The 16,470-nt window shown below is 43.9% G+C and overlaps 1 protein-coding gene across 12 annotated transcripts in view; it reads left to right on the top strand.

Moving 5' to 3' along the window:
- Positions 1-16,470, top strand: part of nrxn1a (neurexin 1a) — a 1,527,797-nt gene that overhangs the window by 626,225 nt on the left and 885,102 nt on the right. The window lies entirely within an intron of this gene.

Raw genomic sequence — 16,470 nt, 5'->3', positions numbered from 1 at the left:
GTAATACTGGACTTGGCTCTTAACTTGGTAAGTAGCCTCATGTGTGGCACCTTGTCAAAGGCCTTCTGAAAGTCCAAACACAACAACCAGTGCATCCCTTTTATCTATCCTACTTGTAATCTCCTCAAAGAATTCCAACAGGTTCATCAGGCAAGATTTTCCCTGAAGGAAACTGTACTGTTTTGTACTATCTTGTCCTGAGTCACCAAATACTCCATCAACTCATCCCTAACAACTGACTCCAACGTCTTTCCAACCACTGAGGACAGGCCAACTGGTCTATAATCTCCTTTCTGCTGCCTTCCTTGTTTCTTAGAGTGGAATGACTTTTGCAATTTTCCACTCTTCTGGCGCCATGCCGGAATCCATTGATTTTTGAAAGATCATTTCTAATCCCACCACAATCTCTAACGCCATCACTTTCAGAACCCTAGGGTGCAGTTCGTCTGGTCCAGGTACTTATGTACCTTTAGGTCTTTAAGCGTTTAGAGCACCTTCTCTCTTGTAATAGTAACTGTACCCACTTCTCTTCCTTCACGCATTACAAAATCAGGCATGCTGCTAGTGTCTTCCACAGTGAAGACTGATGCAAAATACTCATTTACTTTGTAGTTCATCAGCCACCTTCTTTGTTATTTCTCTTGCCTCAATTTCTAGTGGTCTTATGTCCACCCTCATTTCTCTCTTATTTTTAAAATACTTGAAAAAACTTCTACTATCCACTTTGATATTGTTTGTTAGCTTGCTTTCATATTTCATCTTGTCCCTTCTAATGATTTTTTTAGTTGCTCTCTGTAAGTTTTTAAAAATTTCCCCATCCTCTATCTTTCCACTAATTTTTGCTTTATTGTATGTCCTTTCTTTTGCTTTTACTATTGCTTTGATTTCCCTTGTCAGCATGGTTGTACCATTTGAGTATTTCTTCATTTTTCGATTACACATGTCCTGCACCTTCCTCATTTTTCCCAGAAATGCACGCCATTTGGGCTCTGCTGGCATCCCTGCCAGCATCTCCTTCCAATTTACTTTGGCCAACTCCTCTCTCATACCACTGTAATTTCCCTTACTCCACTGAATCAGACTTTACTTTCTCCTTATCAAATTTCAAGTTGAACTCAATCAGATTGTGATCAATGGTTCCTAAGGGTTCTTTTATCTTAAGCTCTCTAATCGCCTCTGGTTCATTATGTAACACCTAAGCCAGTATAGCTGATCTACTAGTAGGCTCAATGACAAGCTGCTCTAAAAAGCCATCTCTTAGATGTTCAACAAACTTACTCTCTTGAGATCCATTGCCAACCTAATTTTCCCAATCAACTTGCATTTTAAATTATCCAAAGACTACCATAACATTACCCTTCTAACATGCCTTTTCTATTTCCTGTTGTAACCTATGATACACCTTCCAGCCACTTTTGGGAGGCTCTGTATATAACTGCCATCAACGTCCTTTTACCCTTGCAGTTTCTTAACTCAACACATAAGTATTCAACATCTTCCAATCCTATGTTACCTCTTTCTACTGAATTGATGGCTTTCTTTACCAGTGGAGCCACACCACCCTCTCTGCTGAACATCATATCCCTCTGATACAATGTGTAACCTTGGGCATTCATCTCCCAACTACAACCATCCTTCAGCCATGATTCAGTGATGGCCACAGCATCATACCTGGCAATCTGTTATAGAGCTACAAGATCATCCACCTTATTTCTTATACTAAGTGCATTTAGATACAACACCTTGAGTACTGTATTTGCTGTCCTTTCTGATTCTGCATCCCTAATGTTTCGATACTCAGCTTGTTGGCTGCAACTAAGTCCCATCACATGCCTGCCCTTCCTGAAAGTCTGACTGCATGTCATCTTTACTTTTTACCATCTGTCCTATCATGAGCCCCATAACTCCAGTTCCCACCCACCTGCTAAATTAGTTTGAACCCTCCTCAACAGCTCTAGCAAACCTGCCTGCGAGAATATTGGTCCCCCTTGGGTTCATGTACAACCTGTCACTTTTGAACAGGTCATACCTCCCCCAGAAAAGATCCCAATTATCCAAGAACCTGAAGCCCTGCCCCCTGCACCAGCTTCTCAGCCATGCATTTATCTGCCAGATCATCCTGTTTCTACCCTCGCTGGTGCATGGCACAGGCAGCAATCCAGAAATTACTTCCTAGGAGGTTCTGTTCCTCAGCTTTCTACCTAGTTCTCTAAATCCTCTCTAAGGTCCTGTCTTAAACTTATCCATAATCATCAGAAAACTTCTTATCATTGTTCCCAAAGTACTCTATAACTGACAATCCAATCACTTGGCCCAGTCCATTTCTCAAGATCAAGATCTAGCCCTGTTCCTGATTAAACTGTCTGAACCCTATGTTTAGAATCTCCCTGGATGCACTTAGGAAGAACTGTCCAAACTAAGCTTCTGGTACTAAGGAGTCCCAGTTGATAGAAGGGCAATTATTGTCACCTACTACAATAACTCAGCTGATTTTATATCTTTCTCTAATCTGTTTACATATCTGTTCTTGTTTCAACTGTCTAATGCGAGGCCTTTCATATAGCCCCATTGTAATTGCTTACCTTTCTTATTCCTGATGTTTGGATGCCAGTAGAAATGGAAGGAATACAAGTTACACACACAAAATGCTGGAGGAACTGAGCAGGCCAGGCAACATCTATGGAAAAGAGTACAGTCGTAGTTTTGGGCCAAGACCCTTCTCCAGTCCTGCGGAAGGGTTTCAGCCCAAATGCCGACTGTTTACTCTTTTCTATAGATGCTGCCTGGCCTGCTAAGTTCCTCCAGCATTTTGTGTGTGTTTCTTGGATTTCCAGCATCTTCAGATTTTCACTTGTTTGTGATAGGGATACAAGTAATTGTTTGTTGGCTGTGACTTTAAGAGAAAAGGTGAAGAAGATTATTGGTGATAGAAAGGGAGGAGAGTAAAATAGGGAAGAGGACAGTAGAGGAGGCCATGGATCCTTCAAGGTGAGGCAACACTTCACCTGTGAGTTGGCTGGTGTGATATCCTGCATCCGGTGCTCCTGGTGCAGCCTTCTATATACTGGTGAGACCCGATGCAGACTGGGAGACCATTTCGCTGAACACTTGTGCTCTGTCCACCAGAGAAAGTAGGATTTCCCAGTGGCCACACATTTTAATTCCACGCCCCATTCCTATTTGGATATGTCTTTCCATGGCCTCCTCTACTGTCAAGATAAAGCCACACTCAGTTTGGAGGAACAACACCTTATATACCGGCTGGGTAGCCTCAAACATGATGGCATGAACATTGAATTCTCTAACTTCTGTTAATGCCGCCTCCCCTTCTTACCCCATCCCTTATTTATTTATTTGCATGTTTGTTTATTCATTCATTCTTTCCTCTCTCTCTCTTTATTTCTGTCTCTGTCCCTCTCACAATCACTCCTTGCCTGTTCTCCATCTCCTCTGGTGCTCCCCTACCCCTTTCTTTCTCCCTAGGCCTCCCGTCCCATGATCCTTTCTCTTCTCCAGCTGTGTATCCCTTTTGCCAATTACTTTTCCAGCTCTTAGCTTCGTCCCTCCCCCTCCTGTCTTCTCCTAACATTTCGGATCTCCCCCTCCTACTTTCAAATCTCTTATTATCTCTTCTTTCAGTTAGTCCTGATGAAGGGTCTTGGCCCAAAACATCGACTGTACTTCTTCCTATAGATGCTGCCTGGCCTGCTGCGTTCCACCAGCATTTTGTGGATATTTAAGACAAAGTTGGGTAGATTTTTGCATAGTAGGGGAATTAAGGGTAATGGTGAAAAGGCAGGTAGGTGGAGGTGAGTACATGGCCAGATCAGCCATGATCTTATTGAATGGCCTAGCAGGCGCAATGGGCCAGATGGCTGACTCCTGCTCTTATTTCTTAGCGTTCTTATGATTCCAGAGCAGTGACTAGTTCTGAGCTGGCAGATTCTGAGGTCATTTGCCTGGATTGCCATACCAACTGTTACACAACTTGCTGCCAAATGCCTTTTAGACATCTTTTTTGTTCAAATGAAAGTGGTTTTACAGCAAATACCAACTGTGGCTGATGTAAAGCTAAGAGATTGGAGCCTATTCTAGATCCTGCACATGTTCAAAGATACCTGGATGTTGTAGCACAGATAGATAAGGTGATGAAGAAGGCTGATGGATTACTCACCTTAATCTGTGCATAGAACATTAGAGCAGGGAGAATATGATGCTTCTTTATAGAGCATTGATTAGCCCACAGATGGAATATCTTGTGCAGCTCTGGATCCTGCATTTTAGGAAGGATGTGGCTGCATAGGAGAGGGTGTAGAGGACATTTGACAGATACAGGAAACTTTTCCCATTGCAGAAGTATCTAAAAATAAGTTTACGGCTAAAGGTGAAAGAACTGGGGGGACCTGAGGATGAATGTTTTCATCCAGTGGGTGATGGAATCTGGAATGCACTGTCTGGGTGGGTAGTGGAGGCAAGTACTTTCAGAAATATCTAGAAGAACCCAAAAAACATTAGTGCACAGCTGGCTAAGAGCAAGTTCAGGTAAATGGGATGACAAAAGATGGGCTCTCACTGGTCGCCATGGGCATGGTGAACTCTATGGCTCTGTGAGTTAGTTCCTCATATCAGTGTGTTGGATTTCTACCCCTGGGACTGTCATATGTGTAAGTGATCTACGATCTATGCTCCTGCGAATTTCTGGCCTAAACATTGCGATATGAAGGCAAAACAGGCAAGGAACAAGCTGATCTTCATCAACCAGCCGTTTCCTACCTGTTGACCACAGAATGCTCTGGCTCATTGATGTCAATAAGAATAGATGCAATTTGGTCTGATATCACATGGAGTGTCCCATGGTGGAGAAACTGATAAAGGGATTTTTAAAAAAAGATCAGGTCATAAGTACCGAAGTGCAGCACAGAAATCAAAAGAAAATTCTTTTTTTTTCTCAGAGAAAATAAAATAGCAGACTGAAAGCAGCTTTTATCAGAGGGTGGCATTATTGTAACTGATGGCTAGGCAACCAGAAACCTTTACTAAAATACTTTATTCTATTGATAAATCTGTTTTCAGATGACTGCACTAGGTTTATCTCTTTTAATTGCAGCAAGAAATACATTTCACTGAAAATAAACAAACAATTGCATTCTGTTACACTGGCTAAGTAAATTAGTTTAAGGGAGATTTTAAACTGTTTCTTTTGGATTAATTTTATCACAGTAGTAATGTAATCAGCCTGCTTTTGAATGTATTAGATACAATTTCCTGATTATGCCCAAAGCAGAAACCATACTTAAATATTATTTTTATTCTGTTATTACCCGTTATGGAGAAAACAAGGTTTAGTTGGTTTGATAATATCTAAAAAATAGATAATATTCAAAATTAAGTGTTGTATATATATTATGATTTCAAAGGGAAGGGAAGGTGTGTAAAACTTATTAAAATCACATATTTTTCCCTGCAGAACTACATCATGACAAATAACACACTTATTTTTGCCAGATAGTAGTTTGCAAAAACTATTTTGCAATCTATAAAGCATAAAGCATTCCACAAATGACATGCACACTGTATCACTGTTAAATTAAACATTGATTTCTTTGTCCCTGTACTTCATAACAAGCACTATTTATCACTCCTGATTTATGCAAAACCAAATTATATTTTACTGAAGGCAACAAATATAATGAGAATAGATTTTTAAACATGGCTTCTAAATAACAATTAATACTTATAAGATTTTACACTGATTACTCGCTTGTCGCTTGTCCTCAAAAAATTTATTTTTTTATATATTTTCTCTGGTTTACGAGTTATTAACAAAAAGCTGCTGTTATTAGTGTTATGATTCCAGCCCCCTCCTTTGTGAGAATCGCAAGAGCACCGGTCGAAGGGGGGGGGGGGGGGGGTCAGTAGACCCAGTCGGAGAGAGAGAGAGAGAGACGTGCCAAATTGCAGGTACCACCAGCGATACAGAATAAAGACAACAGCGACTATTGTCTCATGGAGACCACGTGAAAAGCCTTTGGGCAAGGTGGGCTGGTTGAGAGGGAGATTGCATCATCCCAACCTGATTGACACCTGCGACCCCGTGAGGAAGTATAAAGGAGAGTCTCAGGGGGACAGCCCCTTAAGACGCACCAAGAAGACACGAGAGAGCAGCGGGAAGCCATTCTGAAGGAAGCCGCGAGCGTTAGATTCCGGGATTGGAATCTGTGGCTGGAATCACAGAAAACCGCTTTAGCTAACATCGGGGAGAGGAAACCAACGCTCCCCCAATTTCACGGAAGATTCATCGAGACTCGGCAAGTTTTTTCTCTTCTCCCCCCAATCTCTCTCTCTCGGTCGCCCCACGAAAAACCCAGCGATTTCCAACAGGCTGAGGCCGGCAGACCTTCTGAGTGACTTTTATATTTCCAACGGACAATCTATTAACCCCTAGACATCAGCAGAGCTCATTTAATAATGATGATTATTACTATACCCGCGCTTTAGATTGAGTGTTGACAATGTGCACTATATGAATGTATGTATTAACCCTACTTTTGTGTCCCTTTACGAATAAAACGTTTGAAAATAGTGACAACAGACTTCAACAGACCTCTCTATCTTTGCTGGTAAGTTATCCAGTTACGGGATACGTAACAATTGGGTTGCTCGTCCGAGATTTGACACCAAATTGGGAGGCCAGTGAATCGGGCTTGTAAATCAACAACTTGAATCTGGTTACGCGGGTAGCCAGACGGGAAACCAGCAAAGATGGACGTGGGTGAATTTATGGAAAACCCGACTGTGGGGGCACTAGAGGCGGCCACCAAATCAGACTTGTTAAAGTTAGCGAAGGGGTTGAACCTCACAGAAGTGAGGTCGTCCATGAAAAAGCGGGAGGTACGAAGGGCCATAACCCAGTATTACATTGGGAAGAAAGTGTTTGGAGCTGAGGTATTGGGAGATATCCCTGAAGAGATACCATCAAGTGGGACGGTTCAGTTAGAGGTGGAGAAATTGAAGTTGGAACGTGAAATTAAGCTAAAAGAGCTGGAAGCGGCTGAGAGAGAGAGGGAAAGGCAGCATGAAATTTACCTAAAGAAGCTAGAAGCAGAAGAGAAAGAGAGGGAACGGGCCGAGAAAGAGAGGGAACGGGCCGAGAAAGAGAAACAGAGGCAACATGACCGGGAAGTTGAGAAGATGAAGAATGAACGAAGAGATCAAGGGTTAGACCAAGCAGAGCGGTTTAATGTTAGTAGGGAGTTGAGATTGGTGCCCCCGTTCGAGGAGACAGATGTCGATAGCTATTTCTTGCTTTTTGAAAAGGTGGCAGTAAATCAGAAGTGGCCAAAAGAGCAGTGGGTGGCGTTGTTACAAAGTGTGTTAAAGGGGAAAGCCCAACGAGCATATGTGGCCTTGTCCCTGGAGGAGGGAGAAGCGGAGAATTATGATGAGGTAAAGAAGGCCATTCTCCAGACGTACAAATTGGTACCTGAGGCCTATAGACAAAAGTTTAGAAATTTAAGAAAAGGGTGGAATCAAACGTATACCGAGCTAGCCCATTAGAAGGGGGTGCTCTTGGACCGTTGGTGCACCGCGGAAAGAGTGGGCGAGGATTATGGGCGTCTCAAGGAGTTGTTTTTGATTGAGGAATTTAAAAGTTGTGTTCCGGAGGAGATCCGGGTGTATTTGAATGAGAAGCCGGATAAGTCCATTTCAGAATTTGCCAGGTTGGCGGACGAATATGCCCTAACCCACAAGACAAAGACTCCCTCGAATAAAGGTTCCCAGAGAGACCGTGGGAACGATCGAGAAAGTCCGACGAGTGAGGCAGAGGTTCCACCGGGAGCTAGCGGTAAGGTTAAGGGGGAAAGGCAAGACGGCCAGAGGGCTCCGGGTTTGACCTGTTTTAATTGTGGAAAGGAGGGGCACATTGCATCTCGATGCTTTGCTCCGAGGAAGGAGATAGGAAGAGGGAAAACCACCGTCCCTATCAGGTGTGCTGTGGTAATCAGCAGATCGACCAGAGAGCCGAGGGTAGACAGAGTACGAGAGGGCTCTGGGAGTTGTCTGTCACACGGAACCGTGTCTGTGATGGAGGGAGACACCCCAGTTTCCGTACGAAACTGGAGGGATACGGGCTCTGAATTATCCCTGTTTAGCCGTAAGGTACTAGAATTTGGTCGGGAAATGGGCATGGTAAAGGTGGAAGGAATAAATAAATGGATAGAAATGGTGCCCCTATATAAGGTCATTCTGGATTGTGAGCTGGTGTATGGATCAGTTGAAATAGGGGTGCCCTCAGAATTCCCGAGAGTTGACGTGGACATCCTGCTGGGAAATGACTTAGCAGGGGGTAAGGTTTGGTCAGCCATGCTGCCGACCTGCCGACCGGAGAGTGTGGTGGCCTCGCCCCTAGCGCCCAAGGACCATCTCGCCGGCGCGGTCACTCGCAGCCTGTCGAGAAAGAGAGCTGTGAACGAGAGCAGTTTAAATCTGGCCAGTTTTGATTTGGCCGAGACGTCTTTGTCGACCTTGTGCCACGAGGGTTCCGAGGGTGGTAAGACGAAGAGTAGTAAAGTGAAAGGGGGTAAGGGAGAGGAGATAGATCTGCCTTTAGCGAAGAGAAAGGTGCTAAAGGTAGGAAATAAAGATGAGAAACAGGTAAAGCTGTTAAAAGGTCCAGAGTTGGACATGGATAATCTGTCTGGTTTGGCAGAGTTGTTTGAAGAACTTGAGAGTTCTAAAAGTGTTACCGATAACAAGAGGGGGGCAGTCCTAGATGGAAAGGATACCCTTGCCTCAAAGGAGTCTGCTGAAAAGACCGAGGAGGTTGTTTCAGCTCGCAGGGTTGCGCCTTCCCCGGGTGGGAGCTGCCCAGAGAGTAACTGGGAGGATCAGGGGAGGTTAGAATTTGAAAAAGGTACGGGTGTTGAAAGCCTGGAAGAGGCCAATGTCCCGTTTGACAGTGTCCGAGATGGGGATGCCCGAGGGGCTGAACCTGGTAACGGAGCTCAGAAGAAGTCTGAGGTATCTGATTCAGTGGAACGGGGCGACCATCCTTGTGGGTCAAATGGACTCGGTTCAGTGGGAAAAGGGTTAACCTTGGTAACCGGGGAAAGTGTGAGCTCCCCGGCGTCTGTACTCGAAGGAGTGGTCATCGGTTCAGTGGGAAAAGGGTTAACCTTGGTAACCGGGGAAAGTGTGAGCTCCCCGGCGTCTGTACTCGAAGGAGTGTTCAAAGTTAATGCAGAATTTAAGAATGGGGGGGTGAGGATTGTTGGCGAAGGAAACGAAAAGCCTGTAGTTTCCAGATCAAAGGAAGAAATCTTAAACCTGGCAGATCGCTCACAGAGTGAGCCGGGGAATAGAGGGGCCCCCCACTCTATTGTTATGCCAGGATGGGGTGTAAAAAGGCTGCCTTCAACATGCTAGTTGAGCGAAGAGTTCGAATCAAACACCAATAGCCTGAAGGGGACTGATAAAAGGGCCAGCCACCTGGGTAAAATCGAAGAATTGGGTGAAAAGGGTCTAAGTCTGGGGCATGGTGTTGCTACAATAACCCCGATGAGCGGGGCGGGCGGGAGTTCACCACGCAAAACTACTCAAGTTCCCCACAGGGGGGCTCGCCGGAAAAGAGGCGACGGTTAATGGAGATGCCATTGTTAGGCAGCCAGGCAGGTTGAACAGGTTTGCGCCAAAGCAAAAAGACAGCCTGTTGGAGACCTGCCGGTTAAGTTAAACGACTGAAACGATTAGTATTCGCTTAAACTTTTGTAAATGCACCTCAGCTAAGGTCACACCTCCTTAGTTTTGTTGCTTATAGAAAAAAAAATTAAATAGGTGGTTATAGAATTGAAGTCTGATGTACGGTTCGCAATGTTAAGATATGAGAGAAAGGGATACTGTAATCGTTAACTATTTAGATACTGACTTGAATATATAATGGTAGTATTTTGTGAAAAGAAAAACTTGTGTATTGTGTTAGATCCAAAACTCCGGTAAGACTGTGGACCACTTCGTTTTAACCACTGGTAAAACGTCTTTTAAGAGGGGAGGTGTTATGATTCCAGCCCCCTCCTTTGTGAAAATCGCAAGAGCACCCGTAGAAAGGGGGGGGGGAGGGTCAGTAGACCCAGTCGGAGAGAGAGAGAGAGACGTGCCAAATTGCAGGTACCACCAGCGATACAGAATAAAAACAACAGCGACTATTGTCTCATGGAGACCACGTGAAAAGCCCTCGGGCAAGGTGGGCTGGTTGAGAGAGAGATTGCATCATCCCAACCTGATTGACACCTGCGACCCCGTGAGGAAGTATAAAGCAGAGTCTCAGGGGGACAGCCCCCTCAGACACACCAAGAAGACACGAGAGTGTCCCGCAGTAGCGGGAAGCCATTCTGAAGGAAGCCACGTGCGTTAGATTCCGGGATTGGAATCTGTGGCTGGAATCACAGAAAACCGCTTTAACTAACATCGGGGAGAGGAAACCAACGCTCCCCCAATTTCACGGAAGTTTCATCGAGACTCGGCAAGTTTTTTCTCTTCTCCCCCCAATCTCTCTCTCTCGGTCGCCCCACGAAAAACCCAGCGATTTCCAACGGGCTGAGGCCAGCAGACCTTCTGAGTGACTTTTATATTTCCAACGGACAATCTATTAACCCCTAGTCATCAGCAGAGCTCATTTAATAATGATGATTATTAATATACCCGCACTTTAGATTGAGTGTTGACAATGTGCACTATCTGAATGTATGTATTATCCCTACTTTTGTGTCCCTTTACGAATAAAACGTTTGAAAATAGTGACAACAGACTTCAACAGACCTCTCTATCTTTGCTGGTAAGTTATCCAGTTACGGGATACGTAACAATTGTATGAATTTGATACCCCAAGGTTTCTTCCGTAACCTCATCTGAACAATTATATTTTTATCATGTGTAATGGACTGCAGAACATCTGGATAGCAGATCAAATGATAGAAGCAAATTTCCATTTAAAGGTTAGGAATGTTAATAGTAACTGTATAAAGCCTCAGCATTATTTTGAATTATTTGCCAGCCTTTGTCAAACATATAAAGGTGGGCATGCTGCTTTCATATGCAAGCTGCCATTGTCTTTTGCAAGTGGTTAGGAAGTGCTGTTATGAAGTTTTGGAGATTTGCTGCAGTGCACTTTATTGATGGTAAACATAGTGACCTGATGTTAGGAGAGGATTTTTATGGAGGTGGATGGAGTGACAGTCAAATGTGTTGTTTAATTCTGGATGGTACCTGGTATCTTGAGTGCTTTTGGATCTGCACTCATTCAGCCAAGCGGAAAGCATTCCATCACTCATCTCTTGCCACTTGTCAAAATGTTTTTCAGTGTCAGTCGCCTAAAAATATGAAGATTCTGATCTGATTTTGTAGCCGCAGTGTAAATGCAGTACATCTGGTTCAGATTTAGTCAAATCGCTGATAGTGACATTTTCAAAATGGTGCAGATGACACATGACAACATTTTGTAGGCAGCATACAAAACTTCAAAATCTAATTCTCCTGAACTATTATCACTGCTATCTGCAGCCTGGAATATCCCTTAGAGTAATTTACTTATGAACTGTCGAAACAATTTCATGATCTTCTAAAGTGATCTTAACTCTCAGGAATACAAGTATGGCACCTTTAAGTGCTTGAGGTAGATTGCCATGACCGGAAGAGAGGGAGGGGGAGGAGTCCAAGCTAGACTAAAATAGTGGGGTATAAAATTTCCTCAACCCAATATCTTGTTAGCATATGTACACTTTCTGGAGAACAATATAGAGGACTTAAGGGCAAGGTTGCTTTATCAAAGAGAAATGAGGGACTGTTGTGCTCTATGTTTCATTGAGATATGGTGCAGTCAAGACACAATCTAAATGGCTCAAGGAATCCTCAATGTACCGATGGATGGATCTGCAGAACACTTGCGGAAGATGAGATGTGGCCAATTTCTTCTGATAAACTCTTCGTGGTGCTCATACATAGCTGTCTTGTCTGTCACATTCCTGTTCCCCTGACCTGGAACATCGAATAATTAAGTGCCATACATTCTACTTACTAAGAGGGTTCTCCTCTGTGATCCTGACTGCAGTTTACATACTGCCGAAGTCAGATGTTAAGCAAGTACTCAAGGCATTGAGTGCTGCGATTATCAAACAAGAAACAGCCTACCCTGCTGCTTTTCACATAATTGTTGGAGACTTCAGTCAGGCTTGTTTGAAAACATCTTGGCATAATTATCATCAACATTTCACTTGCAGCACAAGCGTCCCGACACACTCAACCACTGTTATACTATGATTAGGAATGCCTAACATTTGATCACTAGACTGCATTTCAGGAAATGTTATCCACTGGTTTCCTCCTTCTACCTGCTTAAAGGTCGAGGCTAAAGAGCAAGGCTCCAGAGGTAAGGACAAGAAAGAGCTGGTTGCAGAAGGCTGAAGAGCAGCTGTGGGATTGCTTCAAGTCTGTGGTCTCGGCCATGTTTAAAGACTCAGCTGAGGATCTGAATGAATATGCCACGTTGATGAGTGCGCTCCCTCAAAGTCATTCAGAGTCTTCCCCAACTAGAAGCCCTGAATGAACCATCTGCCAAGGGCCAGAGCAGTGGTGTTCAAGTCTGGTGGCCAAATGAAATATAAGAGGTCCAGGTACAACTTCAGGAAAGCCATCTCACGAGCAAAGTGGAAATTCTGGACCAAACGTGAATCACTGAAGCATGCTTGACAGCTGTGACATGGCTTGAATGCAGTCACCTCCTACAAGGTGAAACGAAGTGCCATATATGACAACATGGTTTTGCTCCCAGATGACACCAAGGTGGTGTAGTGTCTAGTGTGACATTATTACATTTTGCTTGGAGTTTGAAGTTCAATTTCAGCGTGCACTGTAAGCAAGTTTGTACGTTCCTTCTCTTGTGCACATCAGTTCCCTCTGGGTGTTCTGGCATCCTCCAAAGGCCAAAAATATACCAGTTAATTGGTCATTGTAAATTAGACTAGGGCATGAATAGGGTTAGGGTTAAGTTGGTGGGGTGCTGGGTGGTGGGGCTCATAGGGTCAGAAAGATGCGTTCCGCACACTGTCGTGAAATAAAATAACAGCTCAGCAAGTCTGAGAAACAGAATTACACCAACACTAAACAGTGCTGTACTGTCATTAGCCCATTCATTTCCAAATGAAAATAAAACCTGAAACTAGAAACTATTCCAACAGCTACACACCACTAATATGTAGTTTCCAGACTTATCACTGCTGATCCAATTAAAGCAAGCGAAAGATATCATCTTTCCTCCACTCTTCTGGTATTTACCCACAGCTACAAAAGATGAAGTTACAGTGTCTATACCAGGGGTCGGCAACCATTACCACTGAAAGAGCCATATGGACCCATTTCCCACAGAAAAGAAAACACTGGGAGCCACAAAACCCGTTTGACATTTAAAATGAAATAACACTGCATACAATGGTTTTTTTTTTTGCCTTTATGCTATGTATAAACAAACTATAATGTGTTACATTTATGAAATTGATGAACTCCTGCAGAGAAAACGAAATTACATTTCTGCATGCAACAAAAACATTTTGAACTCCGAAAAAAAAGACGTTGGGTTGAAGGTTACTCCATAGTTAGCCTACCTTCGATCGAAAAATTAAAAGAAATCGCGCACTGGTGGGTGTCAGGGATCGGCAGTGGTGATGTATATTAATAGCGATAAAAAACGCGTTGTGGCGGTGTGCTACACGCAGCGCTAAGATAATGACACTGCAGTCAAAGATAACTTTATTCGAACTAAGCAGCCTTGCTTTAAAGCCTCCCTCAACCCGCCCCCTGTGGGCGCGGATGATCCAAAAGACACGTACTCACAAACCCCTGTAGGCTATCTCCCTTAGCCGGAACAGTAGCTAATTGTGAGCCGGATCGGATGTGCCAGGAAATGGTGTTGCCACAACGTTTTATTTAGATTGTACAAAATCACTATAATCTTCAAATTTCTAATTACATTTCAAAAACTAACAAACCACGGGAAGCCGCAGCACAGAGATGAAAGAGTCGCTTGCGGCTCCGGAGCTGCGGGTTGCCGACCCCTGGTCTATACAAAAGTATTCTCTCCTCCTTTCATGTCAATGTGGAAGATTGGAAGATGGCCAAAGTTGTTCGCTGTTGAAGAAAGGCTCTAAAAGTAATTCAGGAAATTATAGGCAGGTGAGCCTGACATCAGTAGAAGGAAAGTTATTGGAAGGTATCCTAAAGGACCAGATATATGACTATTTCATTACCAATTAAGGATAGTCTACATCGCTTTGTGTGTGGTAGGTCATGTCTAACCACTCTTATAGAGTTTTTTGAGGAAGTTTCCCAGAAAGTTGCTGAAGGCAGGACAGTAGATGCTGTCTACATGGACGTTAGCAAGGTATTTGTCAAGGTATTGCATGGGAGGATAGTCAAGAAGATTCAGTTGCTCGACATTCAAAATGAGGTAGGTAATTGGTTTAGTCATTGGCTTTGTGGGAGAAGCCAGAGTGGTAGTAGACAGTTGTCTCTCTGACTAGAGGCATGTGACTAGACATTGGCGAGGCGTAACTTGGAGTATTATGTGCAGTTTTGATGACCTACCTACAAGAAAGGTGTAAATAAGGTTGAAAGATTACAGAGAAGATTTACAAGGATGTTGCTGGAACTGGATGACCTGAGATAAATGGAATGATTGAGTAGTTTAGGAAGAGGATGGCAGCAGTGATACGGGACTCCATAGTTAGGGGGTCAGACAGGTGATTCTGTGGACGCAGAAAAGAAGCATGAATGGGAGTTTGTCTCCCAGGTGCCAGGGTCTGGGATGTTTCTGATCGCGTCTATGATATCCTGAAGTGGGAAAAACAGCTAGGGGTTGTGGTACATATTGATACCAATGACATAAGCAGCAAAAGGGAGGTCCTGAAAGCAGACTACAGGCAGTTAGGAAGGAAGTTGAGAAGCAGGACCACAAAGATAGCAATCTCCGGATTACTGCCTGGGCCACCTGACAGTGAGTACAGGAATAGAGTGAGGTGGAAGATAAATGCTTGGTGCAGGGGGCAGGAGTTCAGATTTCTGGATCATTGGGACCTCTTTTGGGGCAGGAGTGACTAGTACAAAAAGGACAGGTTGCACTTAAATCCCAGGAGGACCAATATCCTGGTGGGGGAGGTCTGCTAAGGCTATTGGGGAGAGTTTAAACTAGGATTGCTGGGGGGTGGGAACCAAACTGAAGAGATGGAGGAAGAGGCAATTGGCTCACAAATAGAGAAAGCTTGGAGACAGTGCTAGAGGGAGGATAGGCAGGTGATAGAGAAGGGACGCGCTCAGACCGATGGTTTCTATTTTAATGCAAGGAGTATTATGAACAAAGTGGATGAGCATAGAGCATAGATCAGTACTTGGGGCTGTGATGTTGTGGCCATTACAGAGACTTGGATGGCTCAGGGGCAGGAATGGTAACTTTGAGTGCTGGGCTTCAGATGTTTCAGAAAGGGAGGCAAAAGAAGTGGGAATGTGGCACTGTGGATCAGAGATAGTGCCATGGTTGCAGAAAAGGATGAAGACATGGAGTTATTGTCTACAGGGTCTCTGTGGGTGGAAGTTAGAAACAGAAAGGGGTCAATAACTCTACAGGGTGTATTTTATAAAACACCCAATAGTAACAGGGACATCAAGGAGCAGGCAGGGAGACAGATTCTGGAAAGGTGTAATAATAACAGGGTTGTCATGGTGAGAGATTCTAATTACCCAAATATCAATTGGCATATCCCTAGAGCAAGGGATTTAGATGGGGTGGAGTATCTTAGGTGTGTTTAAGAAGGTTTCTGGACATAATATGTAGATAAGCCTACAAGAGGAAAGGGTGTACTTGATTTGGTCATGCATTACAAGCCTGATTGAATTTCTTGAGGGTGTGACTAAACACAATGATGAAGGTAGGGTAGTAGATGTAATGCATATGGATTTCAGCAAGGCATTTGACGAGGTACTCCATGCAAGGCTTATTGAGAAAGTAAGGAGGCATGAGATCCAAGGGGGCATTGCTTTGTGGATCCTGAACTGGCTTGCCCAGAGAAGGCAAAGTGTGGTTGTAGATGGGTCATATTCTGCATTGTAAGTTGGTCACCAGTGGTGTGCCTCAGGGATCTGTTCTGGAAACCCTTCTCTTTGTGATATTTATAAATGACCTGGATGAGGGATTAGTAAATTTGTTGATGACACACAAATGTTGGGGGTGTTGTAGATAGAGTGGAGGGCTGTCAGAAGTGACAGCGGGACATTGATAGGATGCAAAACTGGGCTGAGACGTGGCAGATGGAGTTCAATCCAGATAAGTGTGAGGTGGTTCATTTTGGTAGGTCAAATATGATAGCAGAATATAGTATTAATGGTAAGGCTATTGGCAGTGTGGAGGATCAGAGGGATCTTGGGGTCCAA

Source organism: Hypanus sabinus, chromosome 12, assembly GCF_030144855.1.
Source record: "Hypanus sabinus isolate sHypSab1 chromosome 12, sHypSab1.hap1, whole genome shotgun sequence".
Classification (NCBI taxonomy): domain Eukaryota; kingdom Metazoa; phylum Chordata; class Chondrichthyes; order Myliobatiformes; family Dasyatidae; genus Hypanus; species Hypanus sabinus.
Note: the sequence above shows the minus strand (reverse complement) of the source record. Positions and strands in the feature narration are given on the sequence as shown.